The sequence below is a fragment of the Protopterus annectens genome, chromosome 5.part0, assembly GCF_019279795.1.
Source record: "Protopterus annectens isolate FY-2018-M chromosome 5.part0, PAN1.0, whole genome shotgun sequence".
Taxonomy (NCBI): domain Eukaryota; kingdom Metazoa; phylum Chordata; order Ceratodontiformes; family Protopteridae; genus Protopterus; species Protopterus annectens.
The window spans coordinates 1,339,661,938-1,339,681,246 of NC_056735.1; positions in this window are offsets into that span (position 1 = coordinate 1,339,661,938).

Genomic DNA, 19,309 nt, shown 5'->3' on the forward strand with positions numbered 1-19,309 from the left:
CATGTATTTTCTTTGAACATGTATTGTACAAGGAATATAATTTAGTACAATGAGGAAGGTGTATCAAAGAGCACATGTATGTTTCATATGCAAGGGGCCCATGATTTGAAAACAGCCCAAAATTAATCTTTATCTGCCACTGGCAAAATGTATTTTCTTTGAATGTGGGTTTCAATGCTGTTTCAATGAATGTGAGTTTCAAGGGCAGAGAAGTTTTAATGCTAAGTTTTCATTGTGAGACTGCATTGCTTTGTTTAGTAGATTACTTAGTGTTTGTGCTGTAAAATACAAAATAAAACTTTCAAATGAAGTCCAACTCATCATAGAAGTAAAGCAGTATGCACATTACTGTTTATGGTAAATGGAGTGAAATAGCCAAGTAATGGTTCATTGGAATGGCTGCAGAGACTCCATTCAACCATGATTTTATCAGGGGGGATGGGCAGCAAACTCAGACAGGCCCAGCTGAACTATACCTCCCAACTGTCCAGATTTTCAAAGAATGAATAGATTTTTGCTTCTTATTTTTGGTTTGTTCTTCATAAAATTTGTAGTTTTCTGGCAAATCATTTAGGAATTAAGTCACTAAATAATGATACACTGAGTTTCAGACTTCATAACCTTCAGAAAAATGCATGCTAAAGTAAGAACTGTTATTCTATCAACTGTCTCAATTTATACAAGAGCAATTTTTAGTACTGTTTATATGTTCCCCCAATATATTTGGCCTTGTTCAGATTTACTGCATTAACAGGTTGAGAGGTACGTGCAAATAAATTGCTTTATAGAATTAGGCATAGCCAAACTCTCAACTGTCCCCGATTTTGGCTCAAAATGTTGCTCTTCCCCCTAATAATCCCTCCGCAAAATAGCAATTTTGGAAGAAAACATGGAGGGTTTACAATTAAGAAATAACTGTAATAATCAAAGTTATAGATTACTTGAAATGCATGTAGATTCTTTTATTTTGTCAGCTGCTCAAGTTAGCAGTACTAATATTAAAGTGTCCCTTCTTTGACAGGTTCCCAGCTGTATTGCGTGGCTATTTTATATTTTTGCATCACATTTTTGGTCCATTTTTCATAAAATTGTGTTTTTTGACTAATTAGTGACAAATCACTAAAGACTGAAGTTAGAAAATAATGACAGACATTTGAGTTTCAGATTTTATACCCTTCAGAAAATTCATACTAATGCAAGACCTATTCTATTCTCTTTCTAAGTTTATTAGAGCAATATTTAAAAATTGTCCTTATTTTTGGGCATTTGTCAAACTTCTGTGTATGGCTTTGTCCAGATTTCTTGCTCTGAGGTTGAGAGGTATGACAAATGTGTCAGGGCCATCACAGTCAGCCAGAGACATTTCAAATTGTGACATACGTGTTGCACCCCACTCCCCCATGTAGTGACTCTGGATGTGTTCAAGCAAGGCAAGGAGTAGTTATGCAGTGTAAATGTGCAGTGTGTCCCCCCATCCAAGGTAGACACAAGTACTACAGTGGCTTTTCATCTGTCCTTGATTTTGCAGAACGGTCTGGTTTCTGTCATATTTTTGTACTGTTGATTTATGCTTATTACTCAGATTTATGCTTATTACTCAGAAAGTGCCTGTTGCTCTGTGTTTAAGTAGCAATGCTTTAATGACCATAAGGTAAGCTTGTCTGAGATCGTAAGATGCAAGTAAGCTTTAAAGAATTGCCAACATTGAAAGCCTTTCTGTTGTTGCCATGCAGAGAATACTTGACTAGATAATGTATAAGCCTTGGATATTAAAGGACAGGATTCCATTATTTTAAAAAGCTCATTACACTTGTTGGAGACTTCCAGTTATCTCTACAGACTTTACCCGTAAACTAAACAGAATGCCAGTCATGTGTGGTCCATAACCTGTACAGTAATACTTTCAGCAAAGTATCTTGAGCTTGTTTCTTGTTTGCTTTTCATTTTTTACTTTGATCATGTTTTCCCATGAAACAAGTAGATAGTTGTTGTCAGGCAGCAGGTCTTTTTTGGATAAGAAACATTTTTACAAGTGGGGGCATCACAGAGATTTCTACTTTCAGCATGTTACTTGGTACTTTAATAAAGCTGAATATAAATTATAATTAGAACTGCAGTGCAAGGAGAAGTGGTTCGAGTTGAGTGCTTCTGGTTTTTCTTATACTTGATTTTGACTGGCATTCCAGTAATGTATTTAAAAAGTAATTTATTTTTTCATGCCTCACAACCTTTTGTTTCCATCTAGATATTAAGTAAGCTGCCATGCAGCCAATGCATTGAAATATTTTTATTCTTCTACACTTATTTTTGTCTTGATTGGACTCTCATAATGATGGTTTGCCACCCAGGGCAGCGTATTTAATTAAAGTTAGTTTTTGTGGGTTTAGCTCCTCCCCTTTCTAGTTGACCACACCCCTCCCCCTTGAACCCACCCATTCAGCCGTCTCCTGCAGCCCCCCTTTGATTTGAAGTCACCAGCCGCCACTGCAACCCAGGCTGGCATCAAATGCTGAATAGGAAAGAGAAAAAAATGGATTATTAAGTTGGGGCATTTGTTTGCTCCTGGACTAAACAAGCACCTTTAAACAGTTGCATGTTTATGTTGTTAGACTATTGACTATATAAGGAGTTTGATGTATGCAAGATTTTTACACTGATGAAGTCTATGTGATTTACCAAGCCGAAACTAGTCTGTTTTCCTATATTTCAATATGTGCTTATTAGCATATATTAAAAATGGTTTGTTTGCCACAGTCTGCTGGTTTCATCATTTGGTTTTTGGAATACATTTTTCTTGAAACCTTGCAGTTGCTGTACTTGCAGAGATTGTGTTCTTACTGTTCAAATGTGGTACCACTAGTGATGTGTCTCTTGCTGTTAACACACACTTCACATCTCTTCACAAACAGTAGGAGCAAAAACTAAATGTAATATGGAAGTGCTATATGGGCATAAGTGAGATGTGTTAATTTTTTTGACCAGAATAAAGTATGGAATTCAGAATATAGGAAGACAATAATGGTTGGAGGATTGTGCAACCAACAGCAGTGAGAACTGATACAAAATGGAGGGGAATACTAGGACAGGGAATAGGATAGGGTTCTGCTGATTTCATTCCCCATCAGCTGTGATCAAATGTGAGATTATTCACCACTCTGGATATTATCACCACTGAGACCTGTCTCAGATGGTGCTGCCAATGGTTGACAAAGGTTTCACTTCCACTGGTATTGCTACCAGTGAGTATAACAGTCCCAGTATGCAATATACTAGTACCTGTCGTGGGTGGTGCAGGAAATTAGGTGACTGTGTCAGGCTGGGACCCAGATATTGTGGGGGATTCTTGTGGTGACAGTGCTGCTGCCAGCTGTTGGGGACAGAGGCCTCACCTGATGTGTACAGGTCATGATGATTCTACTTATAATAGTAAAATAAATGGAAAGAAACAAAATAATCGTCATAATAAATGTATGTTGTAGAAAGTTTAGTGACAAAGAGGGTGTGGGAGAGAAAAATACAAATACAATGAAAAAATTAAAGTTGCAATGTACTTTGCTGCATGATTGGTACTTCTAATATACTTGAATGAACAACCAAGACATTTCTCAGTTTAACAAGGCTGTTAGCATGAACAAGTAAAAGGGGACCTAAACCTATAGCCCTCATCTCCTGCATTTTGAAAGGCACAGGATTAATGCGAGAAGCTACCTGGACAAACCAACAGTGGTTTGTAGTCTAAGACACAGTAGTATGGTGCCTGAGACAAATCCACATATACAAAATAAAAATGCCACTTAGACATACATTTCCCTCACAGGTTATAAGCAAATCAAGCAAGTCTGTGACCCAAAATTTGGTATCCACCAAGAAAATGTTACTTATTCAGCTTTTCCCACATCTAATGCTTAGTTATTTTTTTAGTTGAGGTGTCTGTCTCATTATACTATGAGAACCCACAGGGGAGGAGTGAATTGTGCATGCAGGCATCATCATAACGTAGGGGCACAGTCTTAACATCCTAAGCCACTTGTCCAAGTGCATGGCAGGATGCAAACACATACTAAAAACATTCAACAGCCATATTACTACTTTTGAAGTATGAAAGTTATCACAGAAGAGGCAGTGGTTTATGAAAAGTTACTGCATGAAAATGTTAATATTAAAAGCTGTAGATTCTGAAGTAAGTCATCTCACTCTGGCACTGTCTTGGTCACACCGATCTTCTCCTGTACAGCTGCTTATTTCTTGCAATCTCTTCAGGGGCTATGAAGAAAAGGAGCACTGTGTAATATCTGTGGGCGGCATGCAGAGGCGGGTTATACAGTATGTATAGTTAATAAGTTCTACTTACAGTGTACATATGGTGACTGCTGATTAACTTCATACTCCCATCATCTTAGGAAATCAGGATTGCAGTGTCTTATGTCACTGTAATGGCAACAGTACCCCCTATGTGGGGAATGCTAGTGGCATGGGTGACAGCATGGGCTAAACTCTACCAGTCTTCTGTCTTATTTTGAGGCTGTTGATGTCCCTCCTGCAGGGACCTCTGGCCGTTGTCCTTGTGGATAGGGTAGAGAGTGAGTTTTGTCTCCTTCCCATAAGGACCACTATCCTCTTCCTTCCTAGTTGTGATGTCTCACCTTGAGGAAGGTCAAAGAAAGATGGCAGAATATTGGTGCCTAAAGCAATTCTTCCATACATCATTTGTGTGACAGATGGTTGGCTTAGATAACATAGGTGCTGTATTATGGCTCACGGTGGCAATTTAAGGTGTGAAGCATGACAATCCTGTATCCTTGTGTATGCTATTAAGAAAGCAGGCATGTCAGTGACTCCATTTACATTGAGTTATATATAGAATTACAGATGCCCCCTCCCAGAAGCATGGCATGGACCATGCATATGCTGCATGGAGGCATCTAGACATATACACAGCATCAAGGACAGTTGAGAGTGATTTTTATCAAGTGTTATTTTTATTTATCCTTTGTTGACTGGGTTAGTCCCACTGGGCTAGTGGCCTTTTTTCAGGGGAGACGTGAGATGTTATTTATACTACTAGGGGAAGTTTGCTGAGAGCATCAAGGCATGTCCCAGACTCTACATGATGCTATCTCTCTTCCAGTCTTGACATTGAGGCAGCTAGGAGAAAACGGGCATGGGAGGGAATCTGTGTATCACAGAGAAAAGTGTGGAGGATATAATTCAAAACAGGAAGTGATGGATGTGCCAAGAAAGTATGCTGTAATTAAATCAAAAGGTGCTTCAACAAAGTATTAGTTTAAGGGTGTGCACACTATGTAACCAGCTTATTGTATGTTTTTTATTTTTTATATTTTTCCCGTAACAGATTTGTTTGTTTTTCAATTGAATTGTACAGGTTATAGGTCACATTAAAGGTGGGAAAAGTTTTGAAATGATTTATTGTGGTCTCATTTTTTTATCTCACAAAAACCTAGCATTTTAACAGGGGTGTGTAAACTTTTTATATCCACTGTTTATGGAAAATATGTGATTTAGAGTGTAATGATAATATTTTCCAGCCAAAAGAACGTATATAAAACAAAATAAAAATAATAACTGAATTGTTGTATAAAAAAAGGTAAATAAAAAGAAAAGGAAGTTTCAAAAAATATTATTAAGATACCGAAAATTCTGTATTAAGAGAGTTAAAAAATTAAAATGGTGACATGGAAATGAAGCAAAATGAGATTATGGATAATGTGAATGCATGTATGAAGGAAATTTATAATGAAAGCAGTAAGGGGGGGCAATGTTATGGAAAGTGAAGACGTTTTCTAAGGTCAGAATTGAAAATTTGCAAAATAATATTACTTTGGCAAAAACGGATATCATTTTAAGAATGATAGGGAATGATTGTATGAAGAGTATAAGAGATTTAATATGGATCAAAAGAGATTTTAAGTTGTTCAATGAATGGTTTGAAAATGGTATTGTTGATGGCAAAATATGTTGGTGTGTTATAAAAAAAAATAATGAAAAGAGTGAAATAAAGAACTGGAGGCCCATTGCCTTGAACAGCACTGGTTGGTATAAATTTCATTAGTTTTCAATGCGATTCGAAAACGTTATGCACAAGGTGTATTATGATGTATATATGGAGTAAAAGGAAGTAGACATCAGCATTATTAGTTGCAATAAAAGCGGTGGTGGATGTAAACATCTTTTCATGTAAAATTACCTGTAAGCTCTCTACACCCCCTAGTCACTGCCCACATCATTAAAGCTATCTGATTTACATTATACAGGAACATCATGGAGTCCCTCCTCTATGACCATTCACACAGGATATGCACTTAAATGTATTGCTATAATAAACACTGTTTTGTTTTCTATAATAATATTTGTAAACCTCAGTTTCATTTTCACTTCTAGTGCTGGGTCATACTTACTTAGGATATTGTGCTTTGGTGTATTCAAAGGTGATTTTTATCTAGCACAGGCATGGTGTCACTGTACCCAGTTGATGATGGAGGATTTGCAGTCTCTGATAATAATAGCAGAAATGAACAGGCACAGTCTGGGAGTGCAGTTATGTGCTGAACCCAGGGAATGTGATCACTGTATCTGCTACACAGACCACAGGCATATCCTCTATGCCTGTGAGTACTCAGGACAAGGAGTATAGGTCAACAAGAACAGTATCAGTCAGGGAAGTGCAGTGCACCCTAATAGACATATGTCAGAATCTAACCCCAGCACCCATGGGCAACCAGACAGAGAGAGACACACAGACACACAGAGTGTAAGTAATGCTGCTCGCTGGAGACATGGTTGCTGCCCTTCCTTTGAAGTTGGTGAGTCTGTGTCTTTAACACAGTGTATGTGCAAGGCCATCATGGTGACACAGGTCTACTACCACCACAGCCGTGACAGAGTTACTGAAGGTATGTGTGATAACCTTTAAGAGTGCATGTCCTGTATATATGATTGTTTGGATAGACTCAGTCTCATACCAGAATGTGCCATGTCCTGTCAGGTTCTCCTTCTAGGGGTGAGGGACCATCCATAAAGCTGTTCAAAGATGGAATTTATTGTGGCTATGTATAAGCAAGGTCCTGCTCCTGCAGTGCTATCACTTCCTGGCTATGTCTAGTGTGGCGGAGTCTACAAGAGAGGATGTTTCCATGCTCAATGCAGTTGCAACAGTGGTATGTAATGTAGCAGATGTCACTCATGGTTATGCAGCACACCAGCATCTAGGGAGGGCCATTGTACATCCAGTGCAATTTCTGGCACAGACAGCTTCCATGGGTGGGGGGCACTCACAGAATGTTGAAATGTCTGCCATGCATGCCCTTTACCTATCCAGTAAATTGAGCCACAGTGCTGCAACTACTGCTGAGGCTGTGTCCCAAAATGCCCACCCACACACAGGCACCAGTACATCACAGGCACATAATTCCTCTGACACTGGCCCGTCAAGAAGACTTACATTAAAATACCCCTCCTCCCAAACACTGACAGGCAATACAGACAACAGCACATTTTATTTTAATAATTCACAGCATTCACACAGTTCTCTATGAGAGTTATCCATCCTGTCCTATGCTCTCCTATCTACCTGTGAAAATGATAGCTGTGCTATCCTCTTTATATATTGGTACTTGGGTTGCCTGTGTCTAATGGACAGCCAGTGCATGGGTAAGGACAGTCCAGTGTTGGTTTTGTATGCATCACTTTTACTGTTCTACAAATGTTTTACTCTTGTCTACTATGTTTTGAAAATATGTGCAAGCTGTTGCCTCTTTGCTAGTGCCAAGGCATATTGTGCCTGCCTCTGACTGGCATGATCATCCCCTGCTGATAACTCCCCCACTGACTCCTTGTTTGACTTCGCCTCTATTACCTGATGTGGTGGGGACTGCTGCTCTTGCAAGTGCCTGCCCTGCTATAACTGCTTCCTAAGGATGATATTGTGTAACATTGCAGACACTGACACTATTTTTCCACACATGACAGGGTAACACCAGATAAATCTAGACAGCAAAAACATGACTTCAGTAGTGCAAACGTGCACAGTAATATTCTTTGTTGGGCTTCAGCATGGGTATGGTTCCAGTCCTGGTTTGTTTGATATTGTGGATTTTTAATGGGTGTCATGAGCCAGGGTTACAGGCCATATCTAGTAACACCAAGATGCCCCTTTGGAAAGTCACCCCTTGCAAAACACTGGTACAGTTCATAGGTGCGCATATATGGGAGTCATGATAACTATCCCTGTGGCCTACATGCATTGTAAATGATACCCTGTGCATTACAGACCACCTGACAGTTGAGGGAGTGATACCCTCTCTGGTTCACATACCTCCTTCCCAGTTCACCAGATAGGGGGGGGTCTTCATTTCAATGTGGACCCAATCTATTGCCCCCCAATACTTCCAGGAAATGAGCTATATCACAGAAATCCAACATGGTGTTGGTTCTCTCGTCTCCTACATGGGACTTGCAAGTGTTCCCCCACATGCTGAAGCACAGTATTGAGAAACGGGAGTATTCTTGTGGCAAATGCTTGAGATACCGCCACTGATCCCAGTAGGTTGCTGAAGGTTCCTTGTAGCTACTATATGTAAAGCCATACATAATAGTACGCCCAGGGTTAGGTACTCCATAACTCACACTGGGCTGCAGATGAGGCTGAAGTTTGTCAATTTCTGGGAAAGTGTCCCTCTCTACATGGTCGTGGTCCACAATGTTGGTGTCATGGAGTTTATGAAACATTAAGTGAGATTGAATGACTCAGACGTGATTGTAGAAATGGGTAGCAATAACGGCCTCTTGCAGATACACATTTACTAATCCAGTGGCACAACCCCCAACATTCCTTAGTGACTCCCATATTCTGATCATGAACATTCATCCAAGTTCAAATATGCAGTGAGCATAGCATTTCCGTGCATATAAATTTCTCTGCCATCTTGTTTAGCCTGATTAGCACATCCCAAGATGCTCATTAAAATAATTTTGCTCATTACCTGCCATTACACAGACAGCACACATCTCATCTGACTGTGCTGTTTAGCCTGCCCAACTTGTGTTTATGAATCACACATGCCATGCAGGCAGCTACTGGTCATGCAAATTCACTTCTAATGATGCAGGAACATGTTCTGAATCTGGCTTTAAGTGCAGCAATATTGCAAAATCAGATTAAACACAGTTACCCTAAAAAACTCAAATGCCATGGAACAACTAGTCACCATCCCCACAAGAGGAGAAAACATACTTGATCTCATCATCACGAACATGGGATCACAATGTTCAACACCGGAAGTATACCCTCACTGGTGAGATCAGATCATAACTAATCTCGCTGGAGGTCCTCATCCCGCCCCACCTGAAATAAAAAGACCACAGTGAAAAACTTCTCAAAAGCCGACTTCACACTTCTAAAAACTAGTGTGGTCTCCCTTTAAGGCCCCTGAGCCAGTGGTAAACATTACTCAAACCGCTGAATCACTTACAAATGCCTTCTACCAGCACCTACAGGACTGCATGGATCAGGCAATCCCAAACAAAACTAAGACTCTTGTACCAAAGGCAAGCGCCCAGTCTGGTGGACCCCAGCCATAAACAAGCTCTACAACAAAAGGAGGAAGCTACTACAAGATAGAGCAAAATCCTTGGAAGGTAAGACACCTTTGATCATTATAAGTAAAAAACTAAGAGCTCTCATAAAATCATCCAAGGCAAATTTTGAGAGAAAAATCGCCAAGGACTCAAAAGACAATCATAAGGCCTTCTTTAGCTATGTTAGAAACCTAGGAGGAAACTCCCAGATATGCTCAGAATTAGTTCAAAATGATGTGAAGATTACTGAACCTACACACATTGCCAACATACTGGCTGACAGGTTCAGTGCAAACTTCCCCCCCCCCCCAAAAGGAGAGAGATATCTATACCAGAGGATTGTAGCCCCCCAAACATCTCCAACCCGCAGGTGAGAACTGCTCTCTCCAAAGCAAAAACACAGCATCCATGGGACCGATGGTGTCCCCAGCTGTGTGCTCCACGAACTCAATGAGGAATTAAACCCACAGTTAGGACAGCTGTTTAATCTTAGCCTCACCTCAGGATACGTACCTAAGGAGTGGCGCACGGCGACTGTGGTCACACTTCACAAGGGCGGTGCCTCCACCGACCCTGGAAATTACCGTCCCATTAGCTTGACAAGCCTTATCTGCAAAGCCATGGAGAGGATCATAATGGAGCACATAAACAAAGATATAGGGGACTTGCAGACATTGGACCCGACCCAGTTTGGCTTTGTCAAGGGCAGATCATGCCTTTTAAACTTGGTTGACTTTTTCGAGACAGTCACCAAGGCCATTGATGAGGGAAAGGCAGTCCATACAGCCTACCTTGACCTGGCAAAGGCCTTCGACACAATACCCCACTCAGGTATCATCGAAAAACTCATCAGCTTGGATGTAAACCCATACATCACAAGATGGGTTGCAAACTGGCTAAGTGACAGAACCCACAGGGTCAGAGTTGCTGGAGCCATGTCAGACTCAAAGCCTGTCACAAGTGGTGTCCCACAGGGCTCATTCCTGGGTCCACTCTTGTTCAGCATCTACTTTTCTGAAGTACAAGCAAACACAGGAGGGTTATGAGCGACAAAGTTTGCAGATGACTGCAAACTGGCGCCATAGTCGAAAACACATCTGACACAGATATCCTTCAGAAGGGCCTCACAGAAATGGATAACTGGTGCCAGAGCCAGCCTAAAGTTAAATGCCAAGAAATGCATAGTCATACCCTTCAGGAAAACAAGGTTACCCCTAGCTACCATATAGGTGGCAATCCACTGAGCACAGAAGAAGTCATCAGGATCTGGGGACCCAGGTTGACAGTAGCCTTCGCTTGACACTCATGTTGCTAAAGTGGTTAGGAAAACCTTCTACATTGCCCACCTGATCATGAAGGGATTCACATCTAGATCAAGGAGGTCATCGCCCCTGTACTCATCACTCATTAGACCTATGATTGAGTACAATGCCCCATTCGGAATGTATCTGACCCGACACCTGCAGCAGCTGGAAAGGCCCCAAAAGTTCCTCACCAAAAGGATAAAGGGTCTCAAAAATATGTCTTATGCTGCCCGACTGAAAGAACTCCAGCTCTACTCAGTCTCATACCGCTTGCTCAGAGGTGACCTGTGCCTGACATATAAGGCCATGTGAAACCCTGATTTGATGAATATGCTTCACCTCAAAAAATCTAGATCCCTCAGAACCACAAGGGCGGGAGACTTAAACCTTGACACGGTTATTAATAGAAAGTGCTGGAGGGACAGATTCATCACCCAGAGACTCCCTATGCTGTGGAACAAAATCCCGGTACATGTGAGGCAGAGCACCTCGCTGGCCTTGTTCAAGAGGAATCTTGACCAATGGATGGGGGATCGCAGATATACCCCAGGGATTACTTCAGTGTCACTGCTTGACAGAGGCACAGCAAAATAATAGGCATAGTTTTATTCAAACTAAAGGGGTGGCGAAAGCCAAATAACTATGGGCTAGGCTTATAAATGCCCTTGGGCAGATAGCCTAGTATGAACCTATGAACCTATGAACCTATGAACCTTGTGTATGCTATTAAGAAAGCAGGCATGTCAGTGACTCCATTTATGTTACGTTATATATAGAATTACAAATGCCCCCTCCCAGAAGCATGGCTTGGACCATGCATATGCTGCATGGAGGCATCTAGACATGTACACAGCGTCAAGGACAGTTGAGAGTGATTTTTATCAAGTGTTACTCTTATTTATCCTTTGTTGACTGGGTTAGTCCCACTGGGCTAGTGACCTTTTTTCAGGGGAGACGTGAGATGTTATTTATACTACTAGGGGAAGTTTGCTGAGAGCATCAAGGCATGTCCCAGACTCTACATGATGCTATCTCTCTTCCAGTCTTGACATGGAGGCAGCTAGGAGAAAACGGGCATGTGAGGGAATCTGTGTATCACAGAGAAAAGTGTGGAGGATATAATTCAAAACAGGAAGTGTTGGATTTGCCAAGAAAGTATGCTGTAATTAAATCAAAAGGTGCTTCAACAAAGTATTAGTTTAAGGGTGTGCACACTATGTAACCAGCTTATTGTATGTTTTTTATTTTTTATATTTTTCCCGTAACAGATTTGTTTGTTGTTCAATTGAATTGTACAGGTTATAGGTCACATTAAAGGTGGGAAAAGTTTTGAAACAATTTATTGTGGTCTCATTTTTTATATCACAAAAACCTAGCATTTTAACAGGGGTGTGTAAACTTTTTATACCCACTGTTTATGGAAAATATGTGATTTAGAGTAATGATAATATTTTTCCAGCCAAAAGAAAGTATATAAAACAAAACAAAAATAATAACTGAATTGTTGCATAAAAAAAGGTAAATAAAAAGAAAAGGAAGTTTCAAAAAATATTACTAAGATACCGAAAATTCTATATTAAGAGAGTTAAAAAATGAAAATGGTGAAATGGAAATGAAGCAAAATGAGATTATGGAAAGTGTGAAGGCACGTATGAAGGGAATTTATAATGAAAGCAGTAAGGGGGGGTCAATGTTATGGAAAGTGAAGACGTTTTCTAAGGTCAGAATTGAAAATTTGCAAAAGAATATTACTTTGGCAGAAACGGATATCATTTTAAGAATAATGAAGGAGGGCTCAGCATCAGGGAAGGATTGTATGAAGAGTATAAGAGATTTAATATGGATCAAAAGAGATTTTAAGTTGTTCAATGAATGGTTTGAAAATGGTATTGTTGATGGCAAAATATGTTGGTGTGTTATAAAAAAAAAATTATGGAAAAGAGTGAAATAAAGAACTGGAGGCCCATTGCCTTGAATAGCACTGGTTGGTACAATTTTCATTAGTTTTCAATGCGATTTGAAAATGTTATGCACAAGGTGTTATTACGATGTATATATGGAGTAAAAGGAAGTAGACATCAGCATTATTAGTTGCAATAAAAGAGGTGATGGATGTAAACATCTTTTCATGTAAAATTACCTGTAAGCTCTCTACACCCCCTAGTCACTGCCCACATCATTAAAGCTATCTGATTTACATTATACAGGAACATCATGGAGTCCCTCCTCTATGACCATTCACACAGGATATGCACTTAAATGTATTGCTATAATAAACACTGTTTTGTTTTCTATAATAATATTTGTAAACCTCAGTTTCATTTTCACTTCTAGTGCTGGGTCATACTTACATAGGATATTGTGCTTTGGTGTATTCAAAGGTGATTTTTATCTAGCACAGGCATGGTGTCACTGTCCCCAGTTGATGATGGAGGATTTGCAGTCTCTGATAATAATAGCAGAAATGAACAGGCACAGTCTGGGAGTGCAGTTATGTGCTGGACCCAGGGAATGTGATCACTGCATCCCCTACACAGACCACAGGCATATCCTCTATGCCTGTGAGTACTCAGGACAGGGAGTATAGGTCAACAAGAACAGTATCAGTCAGGGAAGTGCAGTGCACCCTAATAGACATATGTCAGAATCTAACCCCAGCACCCATGGGCAGCCAGACAGAGAGAGAGAGAGAGAGAGAGAGAGACACACACACACAGAGTGTAAGTAATGCTGCTCGCTGGAGACATGGTTGCTGCCCTTCCTTTGAAGTTGGTGAGTCTGTGTCTTTAACACAGTGTATGTGCAAGGCCATCATGGTGACACAGGTCTATTACCACCACAGCCATGACAGAGTTACTGAAGGTATGTGTGATAACCTTTAAGAGTGCATGTCCTGTATATGTGATTGTTTGGATAGACTCAGTCTCATACCAGAATGTGCCATGTCCTGTCAGGTTCTCCTTCTAGGGGTGAGGGGCCATCCATAAAGCTGTTCAAAGATGGAATTTATTGTGGCTATGTATAAGCAAGGTCCTGCTCCTGCAGTGCTATCACTTCCTGGCTATGTCTAGTGTGGTGGAGTCTACAAGAGAGGATGTTTCCATGGTCAAGGCAGTTGCAACAGTGGTATGTAATGTAGCAGATGTCACTCATGGTTATGCAGCACACCAGCATCTAGGGAGGGCCATAGTACATCCAGTGCAATTTCTGGTACAGACAGCTTCCATGGGTGGGGGGCACTCACAGAATGCTGAAACGTCTGCCATGCATGCCCTTTACCTATCCAGTAAATTGAGCCACAGTGCTGCAACTACTGCTGAGGCTGTGTCCCAAAAGCCCCACACACACACACACAGGCACCAGTACATCACAGGCACATAATTCCTCTGACACTGGCCCGTCAAGAAGACTTACATTAAAATACCCCTCCTCCCAAACACTGACAGGCAATACAGACAACAGCACATTTTATTTTAATAATTCACAGCATTCACACAGTTCTCTATGAGAGCTATCCATCCTGTCCTATGCTCTCCTCTCTACCTGTGAAAATGATAGCTTTGCTATCCTCTTTATATATTGGTACTTGGGTTGCCTGTGTCTAATGGACAGCCAGTGCATGGGTAAGGACAGTCCAGTGTTGGTTTTGTATGCATCACTTTTACTGTTCTACAAATGCTTTACTCTTGTCTACTATGTTTTGAAAATATGTGCAAGCTGTTGCCTCTGCTACTGTCAAGGCATATTGTGCTTGCCTCTGACTGGCATGATCATCCCCTGCTGCTAACTCCCCCACTGACTCCTTGTTTGACTTCACCTCAATTGCCTGATGTGGTGGGGACTGCTGCTCTTGCAAGTGCCTGCCCTGCTATAACTGCTTCCTAAGGATGATATTGTGTAACATTGCAGACACTGACACTATTTTTCCACACATGACAGGGTAACGCCAGATAAATCTAGACAGCAAAAACATGACTTCAGTAATGCAAACATGCACAGTAATATTCTTTGTTTGGGCTTCAGCATGGGTATGGTTCCAGTCCTGGTCTGTTTGATATTGTGGATTTTTAATGGGTGTCATGAGCCAGGGTTACAGGCCATATCTAGTAACACCAAGATGCCCCTTTGGGAAGTCACCCCTTGCAAAACACTGGTACAGTTCACAGGTGCGCATATATGGGAGTCATGATAACTATCCCTGTGGCCTACATGCATTGTAGATGATACCCTGTGCATTACAGACCACCTGACAGTTGAGGGAGTGATACCCTCTCTGGTTCACATACCTCCTTCCCAGTTCACCAGATAGGGGGGTCTTTATTTCAATGTGGGCCCAATCTATTGCCCCCCAATACTTCCAGGAAATGAGCTATATCACAGAAATCCAACATGGTGTTGGTTCTCTCTTGTCTCCTACATGGGACTTGCAAATGTTCCCCCACATGCTGAAGCACAGTATTGAGAAATGGATGGAGTATTCTTGTGGCAAATGCTTGAGATACCTCCACTGATCCCAGTAGGTTGCTGAAGGTTCCCTGTAGCTAATATATGTAAAGCCATACATAATAGTACGCCCAGGGTTAGGTACTCCATAACTCACACTGGGCTGCAGATGAGGCTGAAGCTTGTCAATAATTTCTGGGAAAGTGTCCCTCTCTACATGGTCGTGGTCCACAATGTTGGTGTCATGGAGTTTATGAAACATTAAGTGAGGTTGAATGACTCAGGGGTGATTGTAGAAATGGGTAGCAATAACGGCCTCTTGCAGATACACATTTACTAATCCAGTGGCACAACCCCCAACATTCCTTAGTGACTCCCATATTCTGATCATGAACATTCATCCAAGTTCAAATATGCAGTGAGGATAGCATTTCCGTGCATATAAATTTCTCTGCCATCTTGTTTAGCCTGATTAGCACATCCCAAGATGCTCATTAAAATAATTTTGCTCATTACCTGCCATTACACAGACAGCACACATCTCATCTGACTGTGCTGTTTAGCCTGCCCAACTTGTGTTTATGAATCACACATGCCATGCAGGCAGCTACTGGTCATGCAAATTCACTTCTAATGATGCAGGAACATGTTCTGAATCTGGCTTTAAGTGCAGCAATATTGCAAAATCAGATTAAACACAGTTACCTAGCTGACCAGCAAACAATGGTTCCTTTTCTGTTTGTTACCTGGACTTTTTGACTTGCATCTTTAAGTTCAGGTAAAGCATTTTCCAGACATTTACCAGATAGTTCACCACCATCTTCCATCATTTTTTTAACTTGATCTACCCAATTTCAGTTCTGCTGTTTAAATGTGTTTGGCATAATACTGTTGAATTTTTAAACATTTTCCTATCAAATTGGAATCTAACTACCCTCATACCCACATTTACCTTAGCCAATTTGATCATGCTGCAACTTTCTCAAAAGTAATTAACTTTTTTTCATTTGTAATTCTAGATCTCATGGGCTAATTATGTACATTCTTGTCAAAGCTTTAGCATATTACCTTTCTTAGTAATTCCACTCTGTCCAGAAGTGCAACCTTGCCCTGAAGGCTGCCCTTGAAATAGAACCACTTTTTAAGTTGTTAAGATGACCACAGAGTGGCAAGCAGCATTCAGATGCAGCTCCCATAAGATTTTAAATGTCATCCAAGCGCATCATCGCTTTCATTGCATCTCCTTGAAAAATAACTTGCTAAAAAAACAACTTGCCTACCAGTTTTCAACATTTTATCAATATTACCTGAAATTAACTTGGAAAACGTGATACCATTATAACATGAGATGATCTCTGTTAGGTGCCATGGCCAGATGGTACTATCTTATTATACAAAAAAAGCAAAATCAACACTGCTTCAAACATTCATAAGGTTACTAGAATTAAAGAGAGACTAAAGGCTTATCAAAATGTCTTTAAATTGACACACAAACTTCTAAAATGAACATTTTCAGAAATCATCATACCTAAAAAAAGACATTTCTACTAAAATATATGAATCTGCTAGCAAAGAAGATCAGAAAAATAAAACATTCAACAAAATCCAAACTGGAACAAAGTTTTGAGATGGGAGAGAGAAAAATTGCTTCATTACCACTGCAATGAGCAATTCAGCAACTTTTCGAACAGCTAGCCAATGTGAAAGCAAACTTATTTGACATATCTAAATTGCCTGTTGTGAGGGCAAAATTGCCAAAGTAGGACATACCAATTGCAATCAAAACAAATTAAAAAGCTACTTAACTTGGAAGCTCGAAGCAGATACAATAATATACTCATAAGAAATGCCCCAAAGAAAATAAGATCTGATTCAGACAATTAAATCTATATTTGTTTCTCTATTAGAAAATCAAAATGACAACATAATTACTGAAACAGCCCATGCAGCACTAAGAAAATTACAGGAAATCTATGCTATACGCCTAAATTACTAGAATGTCATTAAGATACTGCTAGCGGCAAGGGCAAAAAAAAAAAAATCCTAGGGCAACAAAATAAAATTCACACACTGTCCAAATTAAGATAGTGAGATGAAAGTTTTCACTCTTCTGTGCATTCCTGAGCTGTAAAAGTATTACTTTCAGATGTCATATCCTGTGCCACTTGCCTTTAATTATAAAGGCATCAAATACACAATGACATCAGAGATGGATGCCAAGTCTATTTTTAAGGATTTGTTTAATTTTAATCCAGACTGATTAGAGACAACAGCTATGTGATTAAACTATGCCTGCCAAATGTTTTGGAATTCCTTTATTTACTTATTGATTGACATTTTGTTACCAGGAAAGTCTGTCTAGGTATGTGCCCATTTTCAGTGGAGGCATGGGGAGAAAAGCTTAGCTGTATTACAAAAATATTTTAAGAACAATAATTTTACACTGTTCAAAAATAATACAAAAGCATCAGTTTAATTATACCAAGTTAGACATATGACAACATTGGTTAAAAATAGATGCAACTTGTATGAAAATGGTTTAGGTAAGTTAGAGTAATACAAACAGGAATTGTGATATGAAGAGAGACAAAAATAGGGTTATGGCGTATTTAGATGGAGTGTCTGAGGAGAGAAATTGGAAGTTAGGAAGTGAGTGAAGAATAGGGGAATAAGTAGGTATAAAGCAGTAAGGTCGTTTTTTAAACACCTTTATTAAATTATCATTTAAGTTATAACCAAACATACATTAACAGAAAAAAACACAAACCATATTAATATTTTTCCATTTACATACATTATGCATTACGTTTTCCTCCTTTGTAACCATCATCAGTCCAACATTACATACATTGCTGCCTTCCCTTAAAACTCACTCCTCCTCCTTCTCCTGAACATTATTCTGCATGTATTGTTCCCACAATTTCCATTTACTTCTATGTAATTTGCTTCTTCCCTTTTTATAAAGATCTCTCTTCCAGTTCTTTTGACTGTCTTATAATATTCAAAACTTCAAATGTAATTGGTTTTGACTTTGATTTCCATTTTCTAGTAGTTCTTTTCTGGCAACTAACAGAATTAAACTTAATAACCCACCATAAATAAGGTCTCATAACATATCCTTGCAATCAGTAGCCCCCCCTCCTTATTCCAGGAAAGCCATACTACCTATCTCAGTGTACTAGAGTCCTTCACCATTCAACCCAATATGATATTCATTGGGTAATTCAACTACCCCTTTATAGATTGGGAATCCTACACCACTTCTAATGCACAAGCCCAGTGATTTCTAGACTTTAATACCACCATCCTGGACTAGTTAGTCCATTCTCCTACCAATGGTGCAAACATCCTTGACCCAGAATTCACAAACATGGAGGGGTGATGTTCCTCACCCAATGTAATGTCTTCACTCATCAGATCTGACCATCAAAGCAGTATTTCTTGAAATAAAAATTAAATCTGAGGATCTAACAAAACCAAAAATGTTTGGGAACTATTCCAAGGCTAACCTCTCTCTACTTAGTAACACCTTGGCTAAATTCCAAGCACCCCCAAACCCAGTGAACACCACAGCATATGCTGAGCTATTTACAAAATATCTGTACAACTATATTAATAGCTGTATAGAGTGAGGTGTGCCCACTTGTATTAAGAATAAGGCAAACTCAAATGACAAGCCACCCTAGTGGAATTACAATATTGCTTGGTTATACCCCAAAATCTTTGGCCAGCATAGGGGAACAAAGACATACATACTAAAACCTCCCTGATAAATCTAAACAGGTTAAAATAAAATAAAAGAGCACCAAAGTTGCGAGTCCACAGTACTATTTAATGAGTTATAAAAATAATAAAACAAGGTTAAGCGCTTTCATCAACAAGTATGACTTCCTTAGGTTGGAAGTCATACTTGTTGATGAAAGCGCTTAACCTTGTTTTATTATTTTTATAACTCATTAAATAGTACT